This window comes from Giraffa tippelskirchi, chromosome 3 (assembly GCF_054371585.1).
Source record: "Giraffa tippelskirchi isolate mGirTip1 chromosome 3, T2T-mGirTip1v1.2.pri, whole genome shotgun sequence".
Classification (NCBI taxonomy): domain Eukaryota; kingdom Metazoa; phylum Chordata; class Mammalia; order Artiodactyla; family Giraffidae; genus Giraffa; species Giraffa tippelskirchi.
In genome coordinates, this window is record NC_137277.1 from 103,823,674 (window position 1) to 103,849,997 (window position 26,324).

General features: G+C 35.4%; 1 protein-coding gene across 19 annotated transcripts in view; it reads right to left on the reverse strand.

Moving 5' to 3' along the window:
- GALNT13 (polypeptide N-acetylgalactosaminyltransferase 13) overlaps positions 1-26,324 on the reverse strand; it is a 556,330-nt gene that overhangs the window by 507,891 nt on the left and 22,115 nt on the right. For all 19 annotated transcript variants that reach the window (XM_081577989.1, XM_081577987.1, XM_081577982.1 and 16 more), the window contains exon 2: positions 11,586-11,656. The gene's annotated coding sequence lies outside the window, so the exon portion shown is untranslated. The remainder of the gene's footprint in view (positions 1-11,585; positions 11,657-26,324) is intronic.

A 26,324-nucleotide genomic window follows, 5' to 3' on the forward strand; every position in this document is an offset into this window, starting at 1 on the left:
GCTCATCTTTCTTTGGAAAACTTAAAAAGCATATATATATATATATATATATATATATATATGTATATTTTAAAAAATTTGAAGTTTTGCTACTACTTAGGTCAAAGACCAGAACAGAATATCACACCTATCCTAACAATGAGAAAAGGTCAGATAAGCTTTAAAATAATAAATTTTCCTGAGCTTATCAGAGACCTGGGGTCACAAGGCAAAGAGATTAACTAAATTTCAAAGGGTAACAGCCATTCTGAGAAAAGATAGGACACAGGGACCATTTCACCTCTGACAGTTCATGAGAGGGACATGTGCTCATTTTGGAAGCTAAAATGGTAACAAATTCTCAAAGACCAGAAGGGGCTGACAGAACAGTACAGACACCCGGGTATCCCCTAGACACAAAGGGATATACACTCATTCAGAAGATCTTTTTTCTTTTTAAGGCATTTCCTGGCAGCTCAGCAGAAAGATTAAGGATAGGGCTGGAAGCCAGAGAGAGAACGTTGGTATCACAAAGGCACAAAACCAGTTCTGCTTCCCCACTCCATTGTCTAATACAACACCTTTTAGGACAGAAAACCCTCGTACTCACGAGGGCCCTGGAAAAGATGCACAGTATCTGGGAGAGAGGTAGAAGCAAAAGTCCTCAGTGCCTAGGGGAGGGATGGTCACTCTCTCGGGCCCAGAATCTCACACCGACACAAAGCAGAGATCTGCTCCCACTGGGGAAAGAGCAGGACACGTATCCCCACCAAAGAACTCCACAGAGTCAAGTAAGAGTTTGAACATCACGAGAGGAATGGGGAGGAATACTGAAAAAGCCACACAGCTAAGGCCCAGATGCACAGAACATTGTAAGCTGAACACTGGAATAAAGCATCCTTGAACCTTCCCACCCCCACCAGGAGCATGGCACCAAGTAACAAGCCAGCAGTCTACCCGTGAGGGAGGGACAAGATGGGACAAGAGGCTTCCTACCTAACAGTGTATTAAAAATCAGAGACATCACTTTGCCGACAAAGGCCTGTATAGTCAAAGCTATGGTTTTTCCGGTGAATGTGAGAATTGGACAACAAAGAAGGCTGAAAAATGATGCTTTTTTGAACTGTGGTGTTGGAGAATGACTCTTGAGAGTACCTTGGACTGCAAGGAGATTAAACCAGTCAATCCTAAAGAAAGTCAACCCTGAATATTCATTGGAAGGACTGATGCTAAAGCTGAGGCTTTGACCACCTGATGAGAATAGCCAACTCGTTGGAAAAGACCCTGATGCTAGGAAAGATAGAAAGCAGGAGGAGAAGTGGACGACAGAGGACGAGATGGTTGGATGGCATCACCGACTCAATGGACACAAGTTTGAGCAAGCTTCGGGAGATGGTAAAGGACAGGGTAGCCTGGCGTGCTGCAGTCCATGGGGTTGCAAAGAGTCAGACATGACTGAGTGATTGAACGACAACAACTGCTTTGCAAGCATTAGGAGGATAGAGAACAAATGCTGAGAAAAATTCTCTGGCCCTCTAGGCCCACACGAAGCACAAGGAAGCAACAGTACTACTGCTGGAATTGGAAGTCTTGAAAAAAAATCCTTCATTATAAGCAGTTAGATGAGCAAAAAAAACAAGAAAAATCACTTGATAATCTCAGTAGATACAGAGGAAGCATTTGATAAAATTAAAAATTGAGTTGTTATTAATAATCCCAGAAAAATCAAAATTAAAATAAATTTCTTAACCCAGTATATGATCTTTACAAAAGACACTATAATAAGGATCATCCTTAATAGTAAAATGGTGAAAGTTTTCCCTTTGATTTCAGAATAACAAAAGAATGTCCTTTTTTCTTTCCATTTTCATTCAGCATTATTCTAAACATTCTATCCAATTCAATAAGATGTGAAAAAAGTATAAAACTTGATAACTATTAAATACTATTATCTTTGACCATAGCGTAATTCTTTATGTAGAAAATCCAAAAGAATCTGTTCAAAAAATATTGGAATTAATAAGTGAGTTTGCTATTTGTTGTGTGCAAGGTCAGTACAAAAATTACATTTCTTTATATAAAAAGCAGAAAGAAAATTAAGTTTTAAAAAAGTATGTAATACATAATAGTATTAAGCTGCATAAAACTTCTAGGAACAAATTAACCACAATGAGTAAGACTTCTATGCAGAGAGCCAGAAAATATGATTGAGGAAAACCAAAAAGATCTAAATAAATAAAGCATGTACTTTATATATATATATTCATAGATTAAAGGAGTCATATTGTAATCATGCCGAATCTTCAGGAATTTATTTAATAATAGATTGAATACAATCCAAACCAAAACCCTAACTTTTCTGTCATATTTTACATAATAATTCTAAAATTCATATGAAATATGGCAAAGTCAAGATTCCTTGAATAAAAATACGATGGGAGGATATTTTTAATTGATATATAAAATTATATGTTTCATGTGTACAATATTGTATTTCGACTTCTGTACACACTGTACCCACAACAGTGTGCTCACCACCTAAAAAGTTTAGTTCCATAAGTTACCATACTCCTGACCCCTTTACACATATCACCTTCCCCTAAACCCTCCCTTTCCCTCTGGTAGCCACTACTCTATTCTCTATATCTATGTGTTTGGTTTTGATTTGGTTTGTTCAAGTATTCATTTTTCTTATATTCCACATATATTTCAACAACGTCAATGAACCTTTAGGGTTTTATGCCAAGTAAATCAGCCAGGGAATGTGTTTTAATAGATAACAAGAATAATTTAAAAGTAGCCATAGTTAAAATACTGTCATAAGTAGTAAGATGAGACTAATAGAGCAATTAAAAAGAATAATTTCCCCCAAACATAGATATGTGATTATTTAATCTATGATACTGGAAATGAAGAGTAGTAGGCAAAGGAGAGAATTTTCAGTATGTTTCTTTAACAATTAGACATCTGTTTGGAAGGAAAATAGGATTTCACTTCTACCTCAAACCATTCACGAAAATCAACTGAACTGGAAAAATATAAATGTAAAGAGGAAAAAATGTAATCAATATTCAAATTTAAAGCTTTTCCTCATCAAAAACTCCATTAAGAAATTGAAAAAGCAAGTCACAGAGAGGGAAAAGTTATTTAATTTATACAGTGTTCTTAATTCAAATGTAACTAATTTCTGCATAATAACTATTTTTAAAAAATGAAACCAGTAGAAAAATAAGCAAAAGCACCTGGACAGACAGTTTATAGGCAATTATAACCATATGGCAATTAAACCACATAGCATGACTGCCTTTTTAAACAAGGAAATGCAAACTATACTTTCATCAGAATGGCTAAAATTAAAAGGACTGATTAAATCAAGTATTGGTAAGGATGAAACAGAATTTTCATATACTACTGACTGGAATATAGCTAGTATAACTACTTTGGAAAACTAGCAATGTCTACTAAAATTAAAAATTTGCATAAAATATAATAGCAATTTCACTGGAGAGTATGTATCCAATATAAATGCATGTAAATATGCAGCAATAAACATGTAAAAGAATGTTCACAGCAGCATTATTCATAATTTCCCAATCCTAGAAATAGCTCAAATGTGAATCAACAGCATATTCTGAGTATTTTTATATTCTGAGTATTTTTATACAGTGGAATACCATGTACCAATGAGAACTGATGAACCACACACAAAAAATTAATAAAACTTAGAAATACATGTTCAGGAAAGGAAACCAAACACAAAAGACTACATATTGTATGTACATACATAAATCATGTTAAATTAAAATTCTATATTTAGGGACCATAATGAAAGATTGGCTTCGTTGGTGGCTCAGTGGTAAAGAATCCACCTGCCAATAAAAGAAACACGGATTTGATCCCTGGGTTGGGAAGATCACTTGCAGAAGGAAATGGCAACTCACTCCAGTAGTCTTGCCTGGAGAATCCCATAGACAGAGGAGTCTGGCAGGCTATAGTCCATGGAGTTGCAAAAGAGGTGGACATGACTTAGTGACTAAACAACAACAACAACAACAACGAAAGGTTAAAACTATCATGCAAAGCAAGGAAATAATTACTGCAAAAGTTACAAAACTGTTATCTGTCAGGGAATTGATGGAAAACAGGTTAATATTCAGGAGCAGAAAAAGCAGTTTCGGAATGCAAAAAATGTCTTATCTCTTGATCTGTATGATGGAAGCATGGGTCTTTGCTTATAAAAGCTATTGTTTTGAATGCTTAATATATATAAAAATTCACAGCAAAAAAATTTTAAAGTAGCAATAATTCAGCAATTAAAGTTTATAAACTAAAAATATACAATTGAGCCTTGACCAACATGGATTTCAACTATATATAAATTACATAGACTTTTTAAAATAAATATAATACTTGTATATTCATTTCATAGATTTTTAAGTTAACTAAGTATGGAGAAGAGTTTGTATTCCATCAGAAATCATAGTACATAAAATTAAAAGAACTAGTGTTGGAGTCCTGATTGTTAATCCAAACTGTTTAAAGTTCCTGCCTTTGGTTGAATCATTTATCAAGTCCTTTATTTTTAAGGCAGATTTGCAACACCATGGGAGTGGACACATCTAACTTCCCTCCCATGATGTTCAAGGGTCAACTGTATATGAAATAAAGTTCAGTGAATATAACTAATATCTACTGAGAATTTACTGTGGTAAGAGCCACTGTAAGTACCTTAGCTTAGTTAATCTTTACATATTCCGAAGGTATTAGTGTCACATTTCAGGGGTCCAACGACTGAGGCAGAGAGAACTTATGTAATTTACACAAGTCACACAGTTCAAGGCCTCATTTTAAGATCTGAACCCATGCATTAGTATGGTTCTGGAGTCCATATGCTCTTAAGTAGTGCATTATGCCACTTCTCCAATTTAGAAAAAGAGAGATACTCCCTTAGCTGGGTGTTAGTTTTTACTCTTGTCAAAATTATTGTTTAGTATGATTGGTAAACTAAGTCTGAAATACCGATCTTTCATAGGCCCAAGATACTAAATTTTTAATTCAGCACTTCATCCTTGTTTCATTTTAAGCTCTGTTAAGGAAGGAAGACAAATCACATTAAGATGACATATTTACTATTCTAATTTATAATTGAATAATATCATAAATTACACTGTTCCTGTTGCCCAGCATAGAAGTGAAAGTGTATATAAGATTCATCACTCACCATAGGGAAATTCCTCCCCAAAGGTCAGAATATTTTTCTCCCTATCAAAGACTTAACTAAACAAAAGGTAAACTCTAAAAAAAAAAATCAGTTTCTTTGACTGTTGGTAATGTCACTTTCCAGTTCAGTCAATCTGGAAATATCGGTTATTTTTTAGAGGAATGATGTAGAGTGGTTAACTGCAGATCCCCTGGAGTTTGACTGGATAGGCTCAAGTACCAGCCTTGCTATTTTCTAGTTATCTGGCCTGGGACAACTTACTTAGTTAGATCTGCCTTAGTTTCTATTGTGCAAATGTGGAAGACATTAGTGTCTACCATTCACGATTGTTTGAAGTTTAAGTTAAATAATAAATACAAGTCATTCAAAACAGAGCCTGCTTATGTACATGCTCAGTTGCTTTAGTCATGGCTGATTTTTTGCAACTCTATGGACTGTAGCTCATTAGGCTCCTCTGTCCATGGGATTTCCCAGGCAAGAATATTGGACTGGGTTGCCATTTCCTTCTCCAGGGGACGGTCCCATCTCAGGGATTAAACCACGTCTCCTGCATTGGCAGGTGGGGTTTTTTAGCCACTGAGTCACTGGGGAAGCCCAAAATAGAGACTAGTACACAGCAAATGCTATACAAGTGTTAATTACTATTATTACTCCCTGGCCCTATGTCCTTTAAAACCTCACCCACATCTATTCCTTTCTCTTCATTCCGACTGTTACAACCTTGGTCTCACCCTCATCTCGTTCTTCTTACAGTGCTATATATTTCTGCAAATTGTTCTTCCTGACTATAACTGGAATCCATCGTGAAGAGAACACCAGATTAATATTCAAATAAGAAACTTTTGTTCACATGATTGGCCTTACAAAATATTCTCTTTGTTTTGTGAATTGCTTGCTAATTAGACTCAACTTTCTTATTCTGATGATCAGTATTTCCTACCAGCAATCTTCAGCCTCTTTTTCCAGTGTTATCTGTTTTCAGTTCAAGACAAAAAAAGTTATTCTGTTGTCAAACTAATTCATTAGCCATTCAATGAATGTGAAGCATGCCTTTTCACATCCAATCTTGGATATACTATTGCCTTGACTTCTCTGTTAGTATTTTCCACCTGCATAAATATCTATAACAATCTCCAGAGTGAAATCTTGAACCAGTGCAGTTTAGAATTGTATCTCCTTTCTTAAATCTCCTCTAATGCTTCATTTTAAATAAATATATATATGTTTATATAACCTTTCTTATTATTCCTCAAATTATTTGAAATGACTTTATTAATTTGACAAATTTAGACTATTTTGATGATACCATATCTTAATACCACATCCTTTGCTTTCTTTATGCGTGGGTATATCTTATTTTCTCAAATTACAAACAGGATTTTCTTGAAAGTCATTTTTTGTCTCCTCCTGAGGCCATGAAAATAAAAGATGCTTGCTCCTTGGAAGAAAAGCTGTGACCAACCTAGACAGCATATTAAAAAGCAGAGACATTACTTTGCCAACAAAAGTCTGTCTACTCAAAGCTATGGTTTTTCCAGTAGTCATGTATGGATGTGAGAGTTGGACCACAAAGAAAGCTGAGCACCAAAGAATTAATGCTTTTGAACTGTGGTGTTGGAGAAGACTCTTGAGAGTCCCTTGGACTGCAAGGAGATCAAATCAGTCAATCCAAAAGGATATCAGTCCTGAATATTCATTGGAAGTTCTGATACGAAAACTCCAATACTTTGGCCACCTGATGTGAAGAACTGACTCATTTGAAAACACCCTGATGCTGGGAAAGATTGAAGGCAGGAGGAGAAGGGGACAACAAAGGATGAGATGGTTGGATGGCATCATCGACTCAATGGACATGAGTTTGAGCAAGCTCCGAGAGTTGGTGATGGACAGGGAAGCCTGGCCTGCTGCAGTCCATGGGGTCACAAAGAGTCAGATACGACTGAACGACTAAACTGATACTGAGCAAGCACCTACTCTTGTAACCAACACAGTGCCTCTCATATTGTAGTAGCATGTTACAAGTATTTATTGAATTAAATGAAATAAAAATACTAAATGTGAACACTAGCTTTGTCTTTTAGAGGCCAATTCAGGAAAACAAAAGTAGGCATATTCTCTAAATCCTTCGGTCAAAACCAAGACAAGTATGAGAACAACCAAAGACCTGACTCACTCATTTTTCGAGTAAAAATATTTTGTATACTAGGAAGTTTGAAGATATCCCTCAGGTAAAATGCTGCTAATGGTTCATTTCAAGAGGTGATGTGTAAAGGCACTGGGATTAGTAGGTGACTAAAATGGCAAAAGATGAAGATCACTAAAGAGTGAAAAGGAAAGTATCAGTGTGGCTGCTGCTGCTGCTGCTGCTAAGTCACCTCGGTCGTGTCTGACTCTTCGCGACCCCATGGACTGCAGCCTTCCAGGCTCCTCCGTCCACTGGATTTTCCAGGCAAGAGTACTGGAGTGGGTTGCCATTGCCTTCTCCGATCAGTGTGGCTGGTGTGTTGTAAAGGATGTGCCTGAGCTCAGACACACCTGAAAATGATGAATAGGGTGGAGGATTAAGTCAAGATGGACTCTCCAATTTGAACCTCTCTGCATTGTATGAAGTGGCTGAAGAACTGCAAGAAAAAGATGTGGCCAGTAACTTCAAATTCTAAGAAGTAAGATTAACAGAAGCATAAAATAGGTCTACGGCCTTAGGGAAGAAACTTTTTTTTTTTTTTCAAGATTTCTTTACTCAAACAGCATTTTTTCAAGGCAGTTTTGGGTTACTGAGTTGTCCTACCAACATTTAATATAAGGCAATTGTTATTTGTTTAGTTGAAATTCAATCATCAACTACTTATTTACTACAGAATTAATATCTATGCTCTGAGGTTGAAGAGTAAGGTTTTTATGCAAATAAAGAAAGACCAGTCACTGAATTTTAGTGCTTAATTTTGGGTTAAGAGGATAAAGAAAAAAAGCTATAGCATTAGATCAACCTCTTAAAAAAAAAATAGAAGATTCAAAGAGACATTTTTTCAAAGAAGACACATAGATGGTAAAGAAACACATGAACAGATGCTCAACATCACTAATCATCAGGAAAATGCTAGTCAAAACAACAATGAGGTATCACCTCACACATATTAGAATGGCTACTATAAAAAAGACAAGAAATAATAAATGCTGGCAAGAATTTGGAAAAAAGGAAACCCATGTACACTGTCGGTGAAAATGTAGATTCGTGCAGCCACTGTGGAAAATAGCATGGAAGATTATCAAAATATTACAAATAGTAATACCACGTGCTCCAGCAATTCCATTTCAGGGTATTTATCAGAAGAAGATGAAACTGCTAACTTGAAAAGATATATGCAACCCCACAATCACTGCAGTTTTATTTACAATGGTCAAGATATGAAAACAACACAAGTTTCCACTGATGAGTGAATGGAAAGAGAAGATGTGGTGTACATATGATGCATATGTGTATGTTTATATATACATTCCATATATGTGGAATACTAATTGGCCATGAAAAAAGAATGAAATATTGCCATATGCAACAGCATGAACAGACCTTGAGGGCATTATACTAAGTGAAATAAGTCAGGCAGAGAAAGATATATACCATATCATCTCATACCATAACATATCATTTCATTACATTTACAAGTTCATAGATACTGAGAACAGATTGGTGATTGCCAGAAGAGAAGGTGAGGGGTGGGAGAAACAGGTGATAGGGATCAAAAGTATAAACATCCAGCTCTAAAATAAAAAAGTCATGGGAATGTGATGTACAGTATGGTGACTATAATTATTAAAATTATAGCATATTTGAAAGTTGCTAAGAGAGTAAATCTTAAAAGTCCTCATCACAGGAAAAAAAATTTATAAGGATGTATAGCTATAGATGTTAACTAAACTTACTGTGGTGATCATTTTGCAATATATGCAAATATTGAATCATATTGTACACCTGAAGAAGATACAATGTTTATGCCAATTATGCTGCAATAAAACAAATTAGATCAGGGCTACCCTGGTGGATTAGTGGCAAAGAATCCACCTGCCAACGCAGGAGGCATGGGTTCAATATCTGGTCCGGGAACATCCTACATGTCATAGGTCCACAACTACTGACCCTGTGCTCTAGAGCCCAGGAGCTACAACTACTGAGCCTGTGGGTCACAACTACTGAAGCCTGTGCATCTTAGAGTCCCCACTCTGCAGCAAGAGAAGCCACTGCAGTGAGAAGCCTGTGTGCACTGCAACTAAAGAGTAGCCCCTGCTAGCCACAACTAAAGACAAGCCCTTGCTTTTTGTTGACCCAGCACAGCCAAAATATGAATAAATAAATAAATTTATATTAAAAAATTAGGCCAACCTCAAGCTTTGCTCCCTTAAATGACAGATTTAAACTTTCTATGGTGCTTTTCCCTCATATGAAGAATGGAGGTAATAACATACCTACCTCATTATATTATTGCTTAGATTAACTGAGATATTGAATGTAAGGTACATGGGATAGAATTGATACTTAATATGGATTTTTTTTCTTGCCCATAGCCCTTCAATTTCCATGAATTGTTTAACAAAACATTGGATGAGATTTTTCCCAATTATTTGACAATCGTTTTAACAATTTGCTTTATTCTGTATCTATAAGTTTGCCTGGCCTCCTTCAAAACAAGCATTTAAGACTCCATAAACACAAAACTCCCCACCTCTCATATTCAAAGAGCACACAAACACGCTTTGGGCCTAGATTTGCTACCATCACAGAATAGGACATACATTCCATTTGACTAAATAGTTTGCTTCTTCACTAAAAGTTCAAAGGAGGAAAAGTAGCTACTAAGAGCATCTTGATTTGTGTATGAGGAAGTTTAGTTTCTTTCTAAGCATGTCAATTAACAGTATTTGCTGAGTAAATTTGTTGTGTATTTTATATGATGTAATCATGAAGTTAAGATGCTTATTAACATACATACTTGAACTGAAATATCCAAATGAATCAGTCTCAATGTAATAACCATGTACATTTATTGACCATTAACTTCACAGTTAGAACTGTGCTATAGTTTACATGTATAAACTCACCACAAATTAGGTAGTTCCTAATTTTATACCCATTTTAAAGAGACATTAAGCAATTTATTCAAAGTCACACAGCTGAAACACTGAACAAGTGATAAACCCAGAATTTAAACGCAGGTGGTCTGAATTCAGAGTCAAAATTCTTAAAACAGTACACTATGCCACCTTTTTGAAAAAGTAGTTATATTGCAAAACAACATACAAATATCAATGTTGCCATTATTGTCTCTCCATTTTTTGGAAATTTTATTTTGAATTGTACACCAGATTATCCCACTTCATCAAACAAGGAATTTGAGCTCACAGAGGCTAGGACTCTATGATCTTATGGTTCCTTTCAACTCTAAAATAATAATATAAGAGCACTCATGTTTTTTTTTTTTTTCAGTATATGAAATAGGACTTTCAGAGAGCTTCAGAAGTCTAATTCTGAACACTTTTCATCAAAGAATAATTTAGATGATTTATAAACTTCCTTTCAGAATCAAGTTATTTTCACTTATTTCCTACTAGTTAAAGCAATCTAAGTCAGGAATCGGAAGTATTGTTTGAAATGGAAGCAATGACATGACAGACAATACAGAAAAAAAATCTGTAACATTTCTGTGATATTGCTTACATAAATCAAAAATCCAAAGAAATAGTTAGAAAATGTTTGTATTCTTAAATATTCAGACTCTTAAATAACATTAATTTTACTTTTTCTAAGTTATTGGTGAAGGTAATATTTTTTGAAAAGCCTTTGTTTTCATCAAAGCCAAGGACTTCACTTTGAATAGATACTGAGCAGGTATTAAAACGTCTGGATCTCAGTTTTCTCATTTATAAAATGGGAATAAGAATAGTGATCTTTAAATATTTGGGGGAGAATTAAGACAAAATACATAAACTGCCTGATACATAGCAAATCTTAATCCTCAGAAAATCCAAATATTTAATTCAATACTTCTCTTTAAAATTTCCATAGCAACAGTGGCTAATAACACTAATTTTTTTCTACATGCTTCTCAACTTATAATTAAAAGGAAAAATACTCCCTTAAATAATAAATGATAAAAATTATGTACCAGTATGTACATAGAACAAAAGTAAAATCAGTCATCAGAAATCATGAAATTATACAACTTAATTGAGACTAGCAAAGAGCTCAAATTTTTCTCTTTTACATACATTTTTCCTCAGTATTCACAAATATCAAGAACTGTAAATAGAAATGTATTCTTTTATGACTGTCTGCCAAATTTATTCAGCATGACTGCAATTGAGTGGAAAAATAAAAATACATATTACTTACTGTATGTGGCACTTGGCAATTTCAGAATGATTTGCAAACATTCATCCTCAGAATACTCCTACAAAATGCATCTGTTAAAAGAAAGAAATACAGAAGAGTAAGCAATTTGCCAAGGTCACAGAAACTCTAATCCAGACAGACACTCATTCAGACAGCACATATTTTAACATACTGAAATAAGGTTTTCCAAAATATAGATTATACATCTATGCATTATAGTGGGCTGATGAACAGAAATGTTCCCAACTATATGCAAATCTCCTACACATCAGTCAAGGGGGACACTCTTGAGATGAGTCTGCAGGTGGACTTTCAAAATCCATGTAAGAAACACAGGCCCCCAGAATGAGGCAGAATAACATAAGAACAATTCAAAAATATGAGGTATTTGTAAGTGAATTTAGTTGGACTTTTTAGGTGGTTGTTACTTAATTCAAGTTTTGAAAATGTACTTCTGTCTAATACATGAAGATCCCTGAGTCAGAGGAGAATTTTGCTTGATTTATTCAGAGAATTACACTGATTCACCTTGTAAATGTGCTTCAATTCTAATTGAAAACTATGTACTGAGAAAAGTGCAGACACGCCACTTGCATACCTCACAAAAATAAACAAACATTTATTTCTTTTTTTTTTCCAGAAAGCCAATTATAAGGAGAAATTTATTTAATTAGATTTCATTAATTAACATGTTTGTTTAGAGGAAAGATGTATGGGAAAGCACAGTAATTTCGAAGTACAAAATGTTTCAAAACTTAAGTGAATTTTATGCTTCTGGGTATGCTGTTTTAAAAATAGCTGTTCAAATGAAATAAAACAAAACACAACTTAATGATAATTAAAGTAACCCTTCAAAGTACAATGTGTTGTTTCCCACAGCTCAAACACACTATAGACAATACAAATAAAAATTAAGTAGCAAGTATCTTTAGAGAGACATTAGTTCTCAGCAGCTAGTAGAATTTCTGCCCAGATATTTTGATTCATTGTAGGATGAAGCAGAAATACGGGCTCACCAAATCAACAGTTCAACAAGCAGAACAGGCATTCTGAATAGAACATCTAATTAATCGGTCTTCTAGTGTGTGAAAGACAAGAGGATGGCACTGGCCTCTGCCTTGCACAGGAATGAATGATTGTAACAATCCTCAACAGAGAGCTTCCCAAATGAGATGAAACTAGAGATAGTTACTGAGTTCATAGATAAATGTCAAAAGTAAATCAAGAAATTTTATGAAACCCTGTATTTTTATAAATTTCATTTTTCTAAGTTTAAAACTCAGAGTTTAAATAGAAGACACTGATACAAACTCACATTCACATATTGTTTCAATAGAATTACAAAGTTATAACAACTGGCAGGTTTGTGTATTATGCTGTAGCATAGTCATCCTCCTAGGCAAGAGAACTCAAACTAACCTTAATCCCATGACTTGCCCAATTTGACACAGCTAAGAAGCAGTGATCCTGGGCTTTCAGCCAGCCACTTCCAACCTCAATTTCTTCTCACTACAATACCTACTAGTCCCTACACCTCGTGCAGAGCAGAAGCTGCAAATTGGGACATAACAACCAAAACTGGTGTAAGGTAATTTTTTAAAAAATTCTACACCATGATTTTAAAATATTAAAAAATGTTCATAAGCAAGAGATTTCTCATAAGAACCCTAATTTCTATCTGTTTTTTGAAAGAGCAAAGATATCTTAAGCCTAGGTTCACAGCTTCCAGAGAGCAGAAAAATGATTGCTGCTCTCACATGAGACATGCCTCCTGCACTCATCTAATTCCTAATTTGCAAACTCTCTCCTACTCTGCAATTTTCAGGCATCAGAATGTTTTGCCCCTGATTCAAACCCCCCTTACCTACCAACTATGATCAGATCTCTTTGCTGTGAAACTGGAGAAATGATATTAATTATGTTCCAAGAGCATATTTCTTTAGTTTAAGTGACTGCTTCTAACTACATTTCACAATATTGTAATAATCAGATGCTATTGATTAGATACCTTATTTCTACCTACATATACATTTTAAAAAGTAATGGGCTTAAATTTCCAGGTATTTAAATACATAGCTGATAATTTTTAAAGCTAAAGGAGGAATTTTTAAAATACAATTGGCTGGTACATAATCATAAGTTACAATCAACTCAAATCATAATTTTTTTGTTTACAATGGACACATTTTTCAGAGAGACAACTGCTGGGTTGACAGGTGTGCTATTCAATAAAATAATTATAATAATAAAGAAAAAAGCCTTCAATATAAATAATCTAGGTTAAGAGAACGATGACCACTAAATGTTAAGCAATGCAGCCCACAAAGTCTGGTTACATCATGGCATATTGCAAATAACTTAAAATACCAATATGTTTTGTGGAATGCTTAAAAAGTATGGGCCTGGAATTTGAGGTAGTTGTGGTAATAATAGCCACCTAAATCTGAAACTTTCCATATATACTGTAAAATATACAGCCAACAAAAACAAATGAAAACACACAAATTCTAGGCCTTCAGCATAACTAGAAGTTGGAGGACAATAAAAATGTCAGATTACCAGTAAACAGAAAATTAAACACCAATTTCTAACAGAAGTATCTTTCAAGCTGTATTACAGTGATCTAAAGGGTCTAGAAACTGAGGGAGAGAAGAAAAGAAAACAAAGGTCCTAAGAGTGACATAAAATTCACCAGGTGAATGTGCACTGAAACTCTGAGTGTTGAAAAACTATCCTGACATATTAGAACACAAACATAGGGAGAATATTTCAAGAGATAGAGAATTCAAGGTGATGACATTTTTTTGTTTTTTCCTCAGGGAGGAGTTCAGTTCAGTTCAGTCTCTCAGTTGTGTCCGACTCTTTGTGACCCCATGAATTGCAGCACGCCAGGCCTCTCTGTCCATCACCAACTCCCGGAGTCTACCCAAACCCATGTTCATCGAGTCGGTGATGCCATCCAACCATCTCATCCTCTGTCATCTCCTTCTCCTCCCGCCCCCAATCCTACCCAGCATTAGGATCTTTTCCAATGAGTCAACCCTTTGCATGAGGTGGCCAAAGTATTGGAGTTTCAGCTTCAACATCAGACCTTCCAATGAACACCCAGGATTGATCTCTTTTAGGATGGATTGATTGGATCTCCTTGCAGTCCAAGGGACTCTCAAGAGTCTTCTCCAACACCACAGTTCAAAAGCATCAATTCTTCGGCGCTCAGCTTTCTTCACCATCCAACTCTCACATCCATACATGACCACTGGAAAAACCATAGCCTTGACTAGATGGACTTTTGTTGGCAAAGTAATGTCTCTGCTTTTAAATATGCTATCTAGGTTGGCCATAACCTTCCTTCCAAGGAGTAAGCGTCTTTTAATTTCATGGCTGCAGTCACCATCAGCAGTGATTCTGGAGCCCAAAAAAATAAAGTCTGACACTGTTTCCACTGTTTCCCCATCTATTTCCCATGGAGTGATGGGACCAGATGCAAGGCATTTTAAAATGGTGGGGCTGGGATTTTCCTGGCGGTCCAGTCATTAGGACACCACACTTTCATTGCAGGGGGCATGCATTTGATCACTGGTGAGGGAACTAAAATCCCACATGCCATGTGCAGAGCAAGTCAAAAAATAGAAAAAAATAAATGATAGGGCTATTTCAAAAGGACCCTGACCTCAGCTTGAAATTCTCGCAAGTCAAATCTGGGAAGTTTGAAAATCAGAATAAATAATTATCATAAAGAATTAAACTTCATTACAGAATATAAACTATAAATAAAATAAATGAATAAAGTATATAAGGAAGAATTGGAAAACTCTTTCCTTGCACAGAATACACCTTAGAGTTAGAAAATCAACATATTAAACACATATTATTAATATTATTATAATTAACTGATTAAGTCAGGAAAATATCTGTGGATCAGCACTTGTAAGTAAAAGTGTGTTGACAAACAGGATATTTCCATAGTCTTAAAGTATCTTCCCCCAAATCACTTATTAGTTACAATAGAGAAAACAGTAACCTTCAATGGAAAAACAAGACCATCTTAAATAAATGATCAAGGATAAAATCATCAAAATGGAACAAACCCACATAAGAAGTCTCCAAGTATGATGCACTTGAGAAGGACGCAACATCATTTCTGTGGTATGTCTGCCAAAAATGTGCAAACTGAATCAATCATTAGGAAATATCAGGCAAATCCAAACTGACGAAAGTCTAAAAATATCTGGCCTGAACTCTTCAAAGTCATTAAAAACTGAAGAAATGTTCCAAACTGAAGGAAGTTTAAAAAAGACATAACAACCAAACACACATGTGATCCTGGAGGTACTGTGAATTATTAATACATAATAGCATTTTGTTAAAATGATATTCTTAATGGTTAAAATTGTACTATAGCTATATAGGAAAATGTCTTTATTCTTAGGAAATACACACTAAAGTACTTCAAGTAAAGAAGCGTGCAAAGCCAGCACTCAGGGCCAACCCAGAGGGACAAAGTGGAGAGGGAGGTGGGTGGGGGTCAGGATAGGGAGGACACATGTATACCTGTATCTGATTCATGTTGCTTTATGGCAAACACCATCACAATATTGTAAAGTAATTATCCTCCAATTAAAATAAATTAATTTAAAAAATAAATGAATAAAAATAAAAAAGCAGCATGATGTCTATAACTTGTTCCCAAGAGATTCAGGGAAACATTATCTACATGTACATATATATATATAATTATACAGTTATAGAATGCATATACAGGTGTATATATATAAACATATATGGAGAGAGAAAGAACAGGCAGAAATAATAAAGCACAGGGATAAACTGTAAATAACAAATCTGGGCAGAGAGTAGTCAGGGTTCTTAAGTATAATAATTATAAATTCTCTGTATGTTTGAAGCTATACAAAATTGTAAATTAGGGAAAATAGGTAGAAATAAATAAATGTCTTGCTTTCATTGAGATATTTTGGAATCACCAAAAAATAGTCAAAGAGATAATCAGTGAAGTGTTTCATATCAAGAAAATCATTAAGAAGTTAACAAATCAGCATCATTGCTCAATGTTCTTGGACAACAAAAATAACAAAAATCCACATATGTATGAGACAAGATGGTTGGATGGCATCACCGATGAAATGCACATGAGTTTGGGCAAGCTCCAGGAGTTGGTGATGGACAGGGAAGGCTGGAGTGCTACAGTCCATGGGGTTGCAGAGTCAGACACGACTGAGTGACTGAACTGAAGTGAACTGATATATATAGTATATAATATATAGTGTTCTATATTTTATATATGTGTATGCATAATCTATACATTAATACGCATATATTTAAATCAAAGCTATTATCTTTTTAATAACATATTTATATAAGCATATTAAATTCATAAAATAAAGGAGAATGAAAGTAAACCTGGAATCTAGCTTTGGACTTTTAAATAAATCATACAAATAATACTATAGTCCATGAATACAGCAATGTAGTTAAATAATGAAGTGACATTCACAAATAAAATTTATCAGCAATTAAAAAAGAAAAGATTATCGAACAGTCCTTAAAGGTCATCAGTGTTTTTTATCCTTATGTAACTATTTTTCCTTAATCAGAATTATCAACTTCTGTTTTTCAAATTCAAAAAAAAAGAAACACAATTAAAAATCTCCCTTAATTCTTAAAACAACATATTTAATTTCAAACAATATATTTACTGTTTTTATTTCTAAACCATTATTTAAAGAATTACACGATATAAATTCTTTCATAATTAGGTTATTTTTTCCTTCATTTCATCGTATTATGTTTATCATTACAATGCAAAATAAGTGTACTGATTGGTATCCCATACATGCCATCATTTAAAGATCTATAACTTGTTATCAAATATCAGCTACCAGAAAATAAAAACCACTGTAAAGTTCCTCCTGAATATATCTCCTGCCACAGCAAGACTGTTTCCTCAGGATAAAATACCCAGAAGGAAACTCTTGGATCAAATAGCATGAGGCTTTTAAAATTTTAAACTGTATCTTATAAACACAGATGTACAGAATTTTCATATTTGAGCAACTCTACAACCAGTTTACATTTTTACAGTCACTGCATCCATTTGCAGCCATGACATAGTGTTTGCTGCCTGATTTGGCCCTAGGTCTTCATATTGTCATGTCTTGAATTGAGTTTTATGCATCCTTGTTACAAGTGTTGAATTTACCTTTTAAAATGTCTTCAAAGAGGTTACCCAAAAATATGACATTGAAATAAAACTGTTTAAATGAAAAAGCATGGAAACAGAGAAACTTTAGTAAAATAGCTATCTTTTTTTTTTTTTTTGGAGAAATTAACACTTCCTATTTTCTTGCAAAGAGTCAAATGTTTTACAGGACCTAAAGAAGATGATAGATGAAAATGTGTTACAGTCTTGTAACTGAAAACATACCAGAGGATTGAATACTACATGACAAGTGATGCAAGCAAAGACAGGAAATGCTACAGACCCCTCTGGATAATCGAAGTCCTCTACCAAGTCTCATTTTTAATTTATAGCAACAGTGTGTCAGTATGCCTAGATATTACCATTTACATTTTTACTAGGATAGATATTAGCATGTTAAGTGCCACTTTAATTGGAGGTTTTCATCAAACTTCAAGATACTTCAGCCACCTTTCTTCCTATCTATACTTTGTATTCTTGCAAATTCACACAGATTTAGCTTTAGATTTAACTTTCCTAGTCCATAGACTTCATATTCTGTATTATTAAGTCCTGGAGATTAATACAAATATTACTCATTATAAACATCCAATCAACCCCTTCAAGAGTCTCAACTGGTCTGCCCCAGCAGGTCACTGATTCAATGACACAAAACAAACCATGCCTTCCTTTACCCAAGACTGCTTTTTCTTAACTGGCTGATGAGAACATCATGTGAAATAAAAATTAAACCTTGCTGAAGTGAAGATATACGAATTTTTTTGTTTCCCTTCATATTTAAGTCCTGTCATGATGTCAGAGAATAAAATTAGATGAACTCACGGTGATTTAACACTTTCAAAGCAATGTTGGTTGTTACCCACATTTGTTCTGCTCTTTGAGGTGTATGAAAAATCAAATGTCTCTTTGATTTATTCCCCTACTTTCCTAGATATCAAAGCAAGCTGATTGATCTATAACTTCTAAAGTCTTCTCTAATGTGTTCTCTCTCTCTCTCCCCATTTTCATTGGCCCTCAAGAGCCCTAAGCCAATGCCTTGTACACTTTCTATTGTAAATATGGCTCGTTTCTCTGTCATGGGTTTAATGATTATTTGACCAGGATAAATTATTAATAGAATATATTAGGGTTCATGTGTCAAGCAAAAATTAAAATGAAGAAAAATTCAACGGAATTCAGAGGAGAGGAATAGAAAGAATTAACATTTAGGAGATTAAAAATATTTAAAATGGCTCAAATAGAAAAATCTGTATTTCATAAAAGGAAATATCTAATAGTTTAGTTATGTTTAATTGATTGAAGGATTATTTTTAGAGATAAATTCCAAGTAACAAAATTGTTTTAACAGTAGCAGAAGAGATTATATTATACACCAGAAATGAATTTCCAGAAACTAAAGATTAAATAATCTAGTTATCTGATACTAGTTATTTCTTTTTTAAGTGAAGTTTCTTTTGAGCGTAAATTTAGAACTGAGATCTTTCAAATCATGAGATTCAATTAAAAATGTGGTGTAAATATGAGATGAACTTTAGGTAGAAGATGTGAGTTAGCTTTCTATTATGTTTTATGGTCAATTTTGGTGCTTTCTTCATGTTTTACACCATTGTTTAAATGTACCACAATTGTGTTTACTTCTGACAATAAAAACTGACTGAAAGTGCATCTTGAACTCCACTATATCTTCCAATCATAGGGTGTGGCAGGTTGGATCTTCCAAAGATGACCATCCTGCATGGACTTCTGCAATGTGACCTTGACATTTACCCATCAAAAGACAAAGTTATTTCTTTCCCTCCTGGAATCTGAGCAGAGGCTAGGACTTTTTTGACCAAGAGGCTATGATGGTACCAACAGGGTACCAGTCCAGGAGTAACTCTTAACTGGCCTAGCCTCTTCTGTCTTCTGCCTCCTGGCACCCTCAGTTGCCATGGAAAAATTTCAGGTCACTCTGCTGGAGAGGGCAGCCATGCTGAGGAGGACAAGGCATAGGACATGTGAGTAAAGGATACTCACGTATAGACATCCCATTCATTCAGCTTTTAGATGACTCTGGTCCCAGACACCACTTGATGGCAGCTATAGGAGAGATCTCAAATGAGGATGTCCCAGCTGAGCCCCATCAACCCACAGAACTATGAGAGATTACAGTGGCTTTTTTTAAGCCACTAAATTTATGGATAATTTCTTGCATGGCAATAAAATAACCAGAAAATATGATTATCCTGGGATTCAAAATCTAGAAGTATAATGTAATATCTAGCATCTTTTAACTATGTAAAATCTAAGATTATATATACATAAATATATATTGACCAGAATGTGAATTGTTTATATGGTAATCTACTTTTCTGTCTCTATCTCTACATCTCTCTATGCAAGTTATCTTATATCCAGTTAAAATGATTTCCAATTGTTTTCTAGCTGGTTGAGCACTAACACAGGAGTTAATTATATATATGAAACGTGTATATATGTATATGTATTTATGCGCACATACACACACACACACAGTGTGATTTAGGGTCATTCAACCTGTAAAACTGAATATACAGCATAAATCTGAATGCTGTTTCTATGTGAAGAACTGACAGTGTGGAAAACAGTTTAAATTTGCTTTCTGTGCTCCCCGAAAGCAGAACTAAGACCAGTAAGACCAATGAGAAAAATCACAAGGAATCAAATTTAAGCTCAGAATATGGAAAATGCCTTACTGCAAAGAATGACAAAACAGAATGGGCTTCCCAAAAATTGGCCAAATGAAGAGTGAAAGAAGAAGTTGAAGGTTCATTCTCCAGAAATGCTGAAAGGGACTTCAAGTTCTACTGGTTGCTGGAATTAAAATGTTTTTAAATACCTTTTCAAACCCACTCTTTTGATAAATTTGCAGTGATTAACTTTGCACTACATTATATATATATATAAATATATATATATATATATATATATTTGGACTAGCTAATATTTTATATCCTTATCATATTCTAGAAACAGACATGAGAAGTGTCACAAAGATTCATTCAATAGAGTATCATTAAATTCATAGCCCTTTATCCTACTGAATCAATATTTAACAATTTTTCAAGACATTTATTGAATAACTAGCTATATTATGGACTTTGGTAGCCCTCCAGGGAACAATGAGGAATGTGATGCCTCCACTGTGAAAATGATTATAATTTAAAGTGGGAGACAGAGGAGGATACAACTAAGATAACATGGTGTAAGTTAGCAACAGCAATAGAAACAAAGTACTATGGAAACTGGAAAAAGTAATAGAAAACTTCCTTGGAGATTTGGGAAAATCCTTTAAAAAGAGGCAGAATTTAAGCTCATCCTTGAAATGAAATAGTGTCAGACTTTATTTTTTTGGGCTCCAAAATCACTGCAGATGGTGACTGCAGCCATGAAATTAAAAGACGCTTACTCCTTGGAAGGAAAGTTGTGACCAACATAGATAGCATATTAAAAACCAGAGACATTACTTTGCCAACTAAGGTCCATCTAGTCAAGGCTATGGTTTTTCCAGTAGTCATGTATGGATGTGAGAGTTGGACTGTGAAGAAAGCTGAGCACCGAAGAATTGATGCTTTTGAACTGTGGTGTTGGAGAAGACTCTTGAGATTCCCTTGGACTGCAAGGAGATCCAACCAGTCCATCCAAAAGGAGATCAGTCCTGGGTGTTCATTGGAAGGACTGATGTTGAAGCTGAAACTCCAATACTTTGGCCACCTCATGCAAAGAGTTGACTCATTGTTAAAGACCCTGATGCTTGGAAGGATTGGGGGCAGGAGGAGAAGGGGACGACAGAGGATGAGATGGTTGGATGGCATCACTGACTCAATGGACATGAGTTTGGGTAAACTCCGGGAGTTGGTGATGGACAGGGAGGCTTGGCGTGCTGCGATTCAGGGGTCACAAAGAGTCGGACACGACTGAGCGACTGAACTGAACTGAACTGAAATGAAAAGATAGGCATTTCAAGGCTACAAAACAGTACAAGCAAAGAAATAGTCATAGATATCTATACCATGCCTAGGTAACATATTAATACAGTGAATTCTTAAAATAGATCAGGAGAACGTAATAAATGAGAAGTGAGCTCACTGGGATAGATTTCTACAAAGGGTCTTGAATGACATGCTGAAAATTTTGAAATTTAACCTGTAGCGCTTTCAAAGGTTTTTATACCCAGGAGTTACATGCCCAGAATTATTTTTAGTAAGATCCCTCTACCGACAACGTGGAGTAGGTAATGGACTACACAATGTGGAGTAAATTTATTTTAAAGAAACATGTCAGTCTTGGGTTTCGATTAGACATAACCTCGACTGAGGGAGGGTGGGCTGACAGGATCACTCCTCAAGACCCCTTTCCATCTTAAACTCTGTGACTTATGTCCCTTGCCAAGGGAACACATTGCAGATAATTTTTTTTTTTTAATGACGGATGTGGAAGAACTCTTGGGCCACTCTGGTGAATATCACAAAGACACTGCCATTTCAAATACCCAATGAGCTTGATAAGAAATATAGGAAGTCTACAATCTTTGATGAGCTGACAATGGAATGTGAGAAGGAAAAAAATCACAAGGAAGAGATTAATGGAGCACAGCAGAAAGGCATTTTCAACTATCCTTCTGGGAAAGCCAGATAAAAATTTGACTGACCTAAATCCTTTTTGGCCTGCATCATTTTCCAAAGCAGCGTCTCTGGCTTTGGGTGGCCTAGGGGACCGACCTATCTGTACATGTGCAATCTAATTAACGTGTATAGGAAAGACTTAATTGTGTAGGACATTTTGCTAGGTACAGCATTAAAAAAACCACGTTCAACTGCCTTCTTGGATTTTATAATCTTTTAAAGACAGATGGATGTAGATATACATCTACAGTTTGGGAAGATAAAAGAAAGGATTTATTAAACTGCAGAAACTGACAAAAATGTAGGTACTTATATTAAATGCTTCATAAGTATCAATAATGAGCAGGACAACTCCTTGATCAGTTCCATTTCAAGGAGAAATGGAGCTGGATGTCAGAGGATAAATTTCAGTGACATGATCTCACACCTGAAACAGTCTGGGAGGAAAATGGAAATTTTTACCCTGTTCAGACTGGACACCACTGTAAGCCAAGGTGACATAAGAAGTCTGAGGCACAACAAGCCACAGGACTGCAGCTGCTTGAAGGGAGGAAGAGTTCAACCACAACACAGCATCAATCTAGAGACACAAGCTCCTTTGCTTTCCTTCCTTCCTTTGTGCTGTTGTTGGTGTTGGTACCAGGCCACATGGCCCTGACTAGGGAGATCTATATGTGGGTGGGCCTATATGTGGATCTACCTTTCAGAAAGGTAGGCATTCATGAAATTTCTAATGACTTGAAGGTGTGAACCTGTACTGAGAGAGTAACACATGAAGAAGTTTGAATTTTATCCCTGAGACTGACACATGCTGCGTGAAATCTGAATTCTTAAGTCCTCTGAATGGCTTCCTTGATGGCAATCAGCCAAGCATATCATCAGATAAGAACTTTAGACACTGAAGAATCTCACTGTCCTTGAAGCCCCTGCACAGTGGTAAAGGCACACATTTTCCTGTAAAATATAGCCACAAATAACACAGTGTGGATGAATTTGCTGAAAGACACAGAGGATAAAAAGTAAAAACTCTACAGGATAACATGTAGAAATGTGCTCCTTATTCATAAATTTGTAATATTGTTCATATAGAAAGATGACATTTATGTTTTTCATGTCATAAGAGGCCCTTTTTTTTTGACAGGATGGCTTAGCCTTATGAAAATATGTAGTTCTATTTTGCAGATGTTGTTCATTTTGAATGAGGTATAATCCCCAGAAGCAGGAATGAGAAAAATCCTCTCTTTAATAGTATGAGACTTCAGTAAGAAAGAGACATGACAGAAAGAAAGCAGTAGGGTAGACAAAAAGAAAAAGGGCTCTCACCACATGGACCGCCAGGGTTTTACATGAACCCATTGCTAAAAACTCACTTGTAAGGATGTGTCTGTTAATGAAATTTTGGAAGCGCATGATCTTGTATTTATTTATTTTTAGGTTTTTTTTGGTCTTATCTTTTTATGTTATACTAAAGTATAGCCAATTAACAATGTTGTGATAGTTTCAGGTGCATAACACAGCAATGCAACCATACATATACATGTATCAATTCTCCCCCAAACTCCCCTTCCATCCAGGTTGCTACATAACATTGAGCAGACTTTCCTGTGTTACACAGTAGGTCCTTGTGGGTTATCCATTTTAGACATACCGTGTGTACATGTCGCTGATCTTGTATTTACATAGTGCCTTAAACCAAGGAGATCCCAAAACCACTAGCCCTATTTATTAACTGATTATATATATTGACTACTTTAGTAGGAATCACTTCATGCACCAATGAAGTATGCTTCTGTATTAAAATGTGTAAACGTTTTGCTGGCCCACAACTTTATATATCAAGTTATTGTGAGATGTAGTCCTTTGGCAAATTAAAAGTACATGGCTATTTAGAAGGGCTTCCCTGGTAGTTCAGCTGGTAAAGAATCTTTCTGCAATGCAGGGGACACCAGTTCGATTGCTGGGTTGGGAAGATCTGGTGTAGAAGGGATAGGCTCCCCCGTCCAGTATTCTTGGGCTTCCCTGGTGGCTCAGCTGGTAGAGAATTCGCTTGCAATGCAGGAGACGGGTTCGATTCCTGGGTTGGGAAGATCCCCTGGAGAGGGAATGGCTACCCACTCAAGTATACAGACTGTATAGTCCATGGGCTTGCAAAGAGTTGGACACGACTTAGGGACTTTCATTTTCACTTAAATACAGATGCGTAAAATGATTAAAATCACATAATGTTTTTTCTTTGACAAGCAGCAAACACACATACTATTAAAAATAGAGGACACAAAATAAATCAGCTAAAAATGACTAAATGGTAGAGTTTTAGGGGTATTACTGTGAAGAGGAGTAAGAACAGTGAAAGGGTATATGAAGAGTTGGTGGTATTGGTGTCAGGCCATTTTGATCAACATACTTGGCTCTGCAAAGGGAGCTCTATCTGTGGGTAACAGCAAAAAAGGTAAGAATTCATAACATTTCTAATAAATTGAAGGCTGGCTAAAAACTCAAAACCATTGAATTAAAATAAAGTTATACTGAAGATAAGGTTTTAGATAGGGACATCAAAAAGAGCTGAACCAAAACTTAATATGGTCCAACAAATGGTTAAAATGACTCTAAAGTTAATAAAAACAACTCAAAGTTAAGAATAAATTTGCATTATCATAAAAGAAGTAATTTGAGCAATACCCAAGAGATTGTGAAGATCCACACTGAAAAATACCCAGAAGAAAACTGGACAGCAACATGTAAATCATGTGTAAATCAATGTAAATCATGTAAATCAATGAAGTTAGAGCACTCCCTCACACAGTATACAAACATAAGCTCAAAATGGCTTGAAGACTTAAATATAATACATGACAACATACACATACACAACATACACATACACATCCTAGATAGAACATAGGCAAACTATTCTCTGACATAAACCACAGCAATATTTTCTTAGATAATTCTAACAAGGCAAAAGAAATAAAAACAAAAATAAACAAATGGAACCTCATCAAACTTATAATCTTTTGTATAGCAAAGGAAATCATAAACAAAGTGAAAAGACAACCTATGGAACTGGAGAAAATATTTGCAAATGATGCTACTGATGACAGCTTAATTTCCAAAATAAATAAACCATTCATATAGCTTAATAGTCAACAAACAAACAAACCAATCAAAAAATGGGCAGGAGACTAAATAGTCATTTCTCCAAAGAAAACATACAGATGGCCAACAGGCACATGAAAAAATGTTCAACATCACTAAGTATTAGAGAAATGCAAATCAAAACTACAATGAGGTACCACTTCACACTTGTCAGAATGGCCATCATCAAAGAGTCTCCAAATAATAAATGCTGGAGAAGGTGTGGAGAAAAGAGAATCCTCCAATACTGTTGGTGGGAATGTTAATTGGTGTAGTCACTGCGGAAAACAGTATGGAGTTTCCTTAAAAAACTAAAAATAAAGTTACCATATGATTGAGATCCAGCATTCCCACTCCAGGGTATATATCAAGAAAATATGAAAACTTTAATTGGAAAAGATACATACACCCCAGTGTGCATAGCAGCACTGTTTACAAAACAGGAAGACATGGAAGCAACCTAAGTGTCCATTCAGTTCAGTTCAGTCATACAGTCGTGTCTGACTCTGCGACCCCATGAATCGCAGCATGCCAGGCCTCCTTGTCCATCACCAACTCCCGGAGTTCACCCAAACTCATGTCCATCGAGTTGGTGATGCCATCCAACCATCTCATCCTCTGTCATCCCCTTCTTCTCTTGCCCCCAATCCTTCCAAGCATCAGGGTCTTTAACAACGAGTCAAGTCTTCGCATGAGGTGGCCAAAGTATTGGAATTTCAGCTTCAACATCAGTCCTTCCAATGA